This window comes from Salvelinus sp. IW2-2015, linkage group LG36, assembly GCF_002910315.2.
Source record: "Salvelinus sp. IW2-2015 linkage group LG36, ASM291031v2, whole genome shotgun sequence".
Taxonomy (NCBI): domain Eukaryota; kingdom Metazoa; phylum Chordata; class Actinopteri; order Salmoniformes; family Salmonidae; genus Salvelinus; species Salvelinus sp. IW2-2015.
In genome coordinates this window covers 28,309,140-28,315,142 of record NC_036875.1, presented here as the reverse complement: position 1 = coordinate 28,315,142, position 6,003 = coordinate 28,309,140, and positions in this window count along the sequence as shown.

Sequence of the window (6,003 nt, the reverse complement as noted above, 5' to 3'; positions counted from 1 at the left end):
GAATTAATATATTAATAAATCAATCAATGTACATGCAAAAACACAGATATGGAAACAAACTATTTTTAAGAAATCTAACTGCAATAGAGCATCCTGGGAAATATGATAATGATAGGTGTGGTTTGGTCGACGAGCTTGACCATGGAATATGCTATTGGCCAACAACTCAACAAACATGTCCTGCTCTCCTTCGGTAAGTTACACTCTCTCTCTCATTATCTCTCTCTCTGTCATTATCTCTCTTTCTCTGTCATTCTCTCTCTTTCTCTCAATTCACTTTGCTTTATTGGTATGACGTAACAATGTACATATTGCCAAAGCTTACTTTGGATATTTACAATATTAAAATAATAATAAAAATTGTCAACAGGACAACAGTAACAATAACCAAGGGTCAAAATAACCATACATTGAACAATAACAATAAGCATACAGTAGAGGAAATGTGCAGGTTGATTGGTCTGTCAGACACTGTCCCTCATCTTATGGCAGGCAGCAATGTAGTGCGCTGCCAACCCACAGCTCGCTGCGTCCTCCCCCAACAGGATGGGTAGTCTATCCTCATCAGAGAGGTCTTTGAAACTTTGAATGAGGGTTTCAAATTTGGGGAAATGACACTCTAATTGTTTTATATTTTTTACATTTTGTCAGGAAATGCAGATCTGTTTCAGGTTCTACTGTTGTGCAGTGGTTGCACGGCCTTTCCTCTACAGGGAGCCAGATTTTCCTGTGTCTACCCTTCTCAATGGTAAGATTGTGCTCACTGAGCTTGTACTTTGTCAAGGTTTCTTTAAGGTTTTGATCAGTAACCAAGGTCAAATAGTTAGCCACGGTGTACTGTCGATTTAGGGCCAGATTTTTGCTTTGTGCTTGCGTTTCCCAATAAGCAATGTAGTTTTGTTTTGACTGTGTTGTAATTAGTTTTATTCTGATTGATTGGATGTTCTGGTCCTGAGGCTTCAGTGCGTTAGTAGAACAGGATTGTAGAACAGGATTGTGAACTCAGCCCCAAGACCAGATGGATGATGGGACTATTTTCTTTGTTCAACTCTTGGCATTGCTTGGCTTAGTAATGATATGAGAGGGGTTCACTGTATTTGAGATGTTTCCAAAAACTTAATTGCTTTTTTAAAAGTTTTTATTATTAGTGGATATTGGCATAATTCTGCCCTGCATGCATTGTTTGTAGTTTTCTTCTGGACATGTAGGAGAATCTGCATGTAGGGTTTCAATGGGGTGTTTGTCCCATTTGGTGAAATCTTGTTTTGCAAGTAGACCCCACACCTTGCTGGTTCAATGACACATTCAATTATTTTTTGCTAAATTTGAATAGGTATTTCAATTTCAATTTGTTTTTTAATGGCGTAGAATGCCCTGCGTGCTTTCTCTCTCAGTTCATTCACTGCATCATTAAGGTGTCCAGTTGAGCTTATTTTTAAACCTAAGTAATTGTAGTGTGTGCAGTACTCTATATATTTTGTACCAATTGAGAACTTTGGTCTAATTCCCTGAGATCTGGATCTTCTCTGGAAAATCATTATTTTAGTCTTTTTGGGGTTTACTGGCAGGGCCCAGGTCTGGCAGTACTGCTCTAGTAGGTCCAGGCTCTGCTGTAGGCCATGTGCTGTGGGTGACAGCAGGCATAGGTCATCTGTAAAGAGTAGGCTTTTAACCTCTGAATTGTGGAGACTAACACCAGGGGCTGAGGATTTTTCTAGAATAGTGGCCAATACGTTGATGTAAATATTGAAGAGTGCAGGGCTCAGATTGCAACCCTGGCGAAGGCCCCGTCCCTGGTTAAAGAATTCTGTTATTTTCTTGCCAATTTTAATGCTGCACGTATTGCCAGTATACATTGATTTAATTATGTAATATGTTTTACCCTGTACACCACTTTCAATAACTTTGTAGAACAGTCCTGTATGCCAAATAGAATCAAATGCTTTTCGGAAGAAAGCAAGTGTATATTTTGCTATTATTTTGGTGGACATATTAATCTATCAGAGTAGGGTGCAAATATGATCAGTTGTGCGATGTTTTGGTATAAATCCAATTTGGCTTTTACTCAAGACATTGTGCTTATTAAGGAAGTTTAGAACTCTTACATTTATAATACTACAGAAAACCTTCCCCAGGTTACTGTTCACACAAATGCCTCTGTAATTGTTAGGGTCAAATTTGTCTCTGTTCTTAAAGATTGGGGTTATGAGTCCTTGATTCCAGATATCAGGGAAATAACTTACACTCAGGATCAAATTAAACAGTTTTAATATAGCCAATTGAAATTTTGCACTAGTGGGTTTCAGCATCTCCTTTAGGATACTATCAGGTCTGCATGCTTTTTTTAAATTTGAGGGCCTGAAGTTTCTTATAGAGCTCCTGGTCAGTAATTGGGGAGTCCAATGGATTTTGATTGTCCTTTATAGCTTTTTCTAATCCATTCAACTTCTCATGAATTTGGCATTGTTCTGTGTTTGTGTCAATTTGAACGGTGTTGCAGAGTGTTATAAAATGGGTTGTCCATATGTCACCATTTTGTATCGCTAATTCCTCTCATTTAGTTTCTTGTCGTTTTATCCCCCAATTTTGCCAGAAGTTGTTTGTGTTTATGGACTACTCAATTAGTGTCAGCTTTTGCACTGTTGCACTGTGCTTTTTTGGTTCTGAGTGTACGTTTTTATAATTTTAAAGTCTCACAGTAATGAAGGCGTAATTCACCATTATTTGGGTCTCTGTGCTTTTGGTTGGATTGTAATTTTACAATCTGCATCAAACCAGTTGTCATCTGTGGTCTTTTAAAAAATATTTTGAGTGTTTGGATTTTTTGGTTACAGGTTACTTTCTAGTATTCTTCTGTGCTGTTTTGGGCCCATCTGTATGAATTTCTGATGTTGTACCTTACTGGGCTGTGAATGTGTGGTTGTTTCCATGTCTGTTCTTTTGAGGAACAATGTAATTTGGCTGTGATCAGACAGAGGTGTTAGTGGCTTGACAGTGAATGAGCTGAGAGAGAAAGGGTCAATGTCTGTAATCATATAGTCTACTGTGCTGTGGCCAAGAGGTGAGCAATAGGTGAATCTCCCCAAAGAGTCCCCCTGTAACCTAGCATTAACAAAGTACAGACCCTGGCTTCGACAGAGCTGCAACAGATCCCTTCCATATTCACCCACAGCCTGAGCAGCACACAACACACACACAACACAACAACCCACACACACCATCTACACTGTGACTGACAGAAAAGTTGAGGCTTTTGTCAATATACATAGCACACATAATACCAAGCTCCGCTCTCAGAGAAAAGAAATAAATTGGGCACACACTTATAAACTAGAGACAACAATGGTAGCTCCAAAATTCAATACACACTTGCTGTGAAATCATATTATCTGGTCTTCCTTAAAGGAAGCAAACACTGAATCTGACCACATTCACTGCTGTTGTGCAAATACGCGAATAGACACACGGTCTAGATAATTATAGGCCACAATTAGGCAAGGACAACCGCCTGAGATAGACCCCTAGAGACCAGCACGCGAATAAAATTATGGAGTGCGTTCCCTGCAGGTCGGCTCGAGACTCACAGACCTACTTCTCAGTTCCTGTTTGCTTCCCTGGCTGATGTTTTGGTCACTTTTGATGCTGGCGGTGCTTTCACTCTTAGTGGTGAGCTGAGAGGGCAGTCTTACGACGTCACAGACACGAGCACGTGCGCTTAGCAGGAGTGGAGGCTCATTAGGGCACCTAGGCCACGGCACATCAATGCGAGCTGTGGCAAAGAAGAGTTTTGCCTGTGTTGCTCGTCAGCGTAGTGTCCAGGTTGAGCATGGAGGCACTTACACATAGCTGAGACAGGCCAATACTCAAGGAGACTGTGTAGGAGGCCGTAGGAAAGGGCCCGAACAACCAGCCAAGCAGCGACCGCTCGCTAGATTAGAATTCCGCCTCTTCTATGTTGGACACAGGAAGAAGACAGGGAAGACACACTGCACCAGTAGCCTCTGCAAAATTGACCTCCCCACCAGCACACAGGGCCACCACTAAGAGTTGTAGCGAATAAGCTCGTTACTGGCTTGTCAAACAAGTGTACGACTCGCATCCACACGGATCAGCAAAACCAGGAACGTCTCCATGGAGGGTGGGGTAATGAGGGCGCCGACGTCACAGCCCTGGGGCGTTGTGACTTTAACAGCCCAGATTCACTGTGTTCAGTGCGTTTACGTATCCTGCCATTCTTGCCGGGAGACGAATCACCTAGAGATTTGGCCAAGAGTTCGCCACTGGCGCCCTGTGGCTCTTCACAGATGAAAGTCAGGTTTCACATTGAGCACAATGTGACCCAGACGTACAGAGGTTCCTGGAAGACGCGTGGAGAACGTTCTGCTGCCGTGCAACATCCTCCAGCAATTGACCGGTTTGGGGTGGGTCAGTCATGGTGTGGGGTGGCAAATTTCTTTGGGGGGCCCAACAGCCCTCCATTGTGCTCGCCAGAGGTAGCCCTGACTGCCATTAAGTCCCGAGATGAGATCCTCAGACCCCTTGTGAGACCATAAATGCTGGGTGCGGTTGGCCCTGGGTTCCTCTAATGTCAGACAATGCTAGACCCTCATGTGGCTGGAGTGTGGGTCAGCAAGTTCCTGCAAGAAGGAAAGCATTGATGCTATGGACTGGGCCCCGCCCGTTTCCCAGACCTGAAGTCCAAATTGAGCACATTCTGGGACATCATGTCTCGCTCAATCCACCAACAACTGTAGCGGCATCGGGGTTGAACGTACCGTATGCACCACACGGACGGTCCCAGGGAGTTGGCAGATGCTTTAGTCCAGGTCTGGGACGGGAGATCCGTCAGGAGACCATCCGCCACTCATCAGGGAGCCACATTGCCTCAGTCTTTTTGTAAGGCGAGGCCTACTATACCAGGCACGTGGAGGCAACAACACACTACTGAGCCTATTTGACTTGTTTTAAGGACCATTACATCCAAAGTTGGATCAGCCTGTAGTGTGGGTTTTTTCCAGTCTAATTTTGAGTCGTGACTCCCAAATGATCAGACCTCCACATCGTTGTGTGGATTCTAATATTTGGATTTCCCCACCTTGAGTAGTATATTTTGTGGTTGTTTTGGATTTTTGTTGTCTAGAAACATTCTATATCTAATGCTCTCAAACACCGAAAAAAGTATTAAATAAGAATATTTCATTTCCATTTAGAATCTAGGATTGCTGGTTGATTTTTATGGTGGTTATCTAAAAATTGAACCGCAGTGTACCTAATTCAGTTGAAAGTCGGAAGTTTACATACACCTTCAGGTTGGAGTTCCCACTTAAAACTCGTTTTTCAACCACTCCACAATAAATTTCTTGTTCACAAAACCTAAATACGATTAGGCAAGATCCGATGTTATTGCATGGGGGACATCTACTTTATGCTATGAACAAAGTAATTTTCCCAACAATTGTTTACAGACCAGATTATTTCAACTTATTTCAACTTGTATCAACAATTCCAGTGGGGTCAGAAGTTTACATACATAAGTTGAACTTGATTTTCCTTAATTAAAAAGCGCCTTGGAAATTCCCCAGAAATTATGTAATGGCTTCAGAAAGCTTCTGATAGGCCTACTTGAAAATCATTTCCGAGCTTCCAATTGCGAGGTGGTACTTGTTGATGTTGATTTTCATAGTTGCTACACCTCCTCAATTACTACAGGTGGTCCTCTTTTTTTGCTTGACATCTGGATGGGGCGGATAGAATCTAAAGGGTAAAAACGAGTGCCCATAGTACCATTGTATGTCAGAAAGAGAAAGTTGTAGACCTCTCCACAAGTCTGGTTTCATCCTTGGGAGCAATTTCCAAACGCCTGAAGGTACCCGGAGTTCATCTGTACAACCAATGAGTACGCAAAGTTATAAAACACCATGGGACCGACGCAGCCATCTATCATCGTTATTTGTGGCTCGGTTTACCGCTCAGAGCGAATGCAAGGAGAGCGACGTTCTTTGG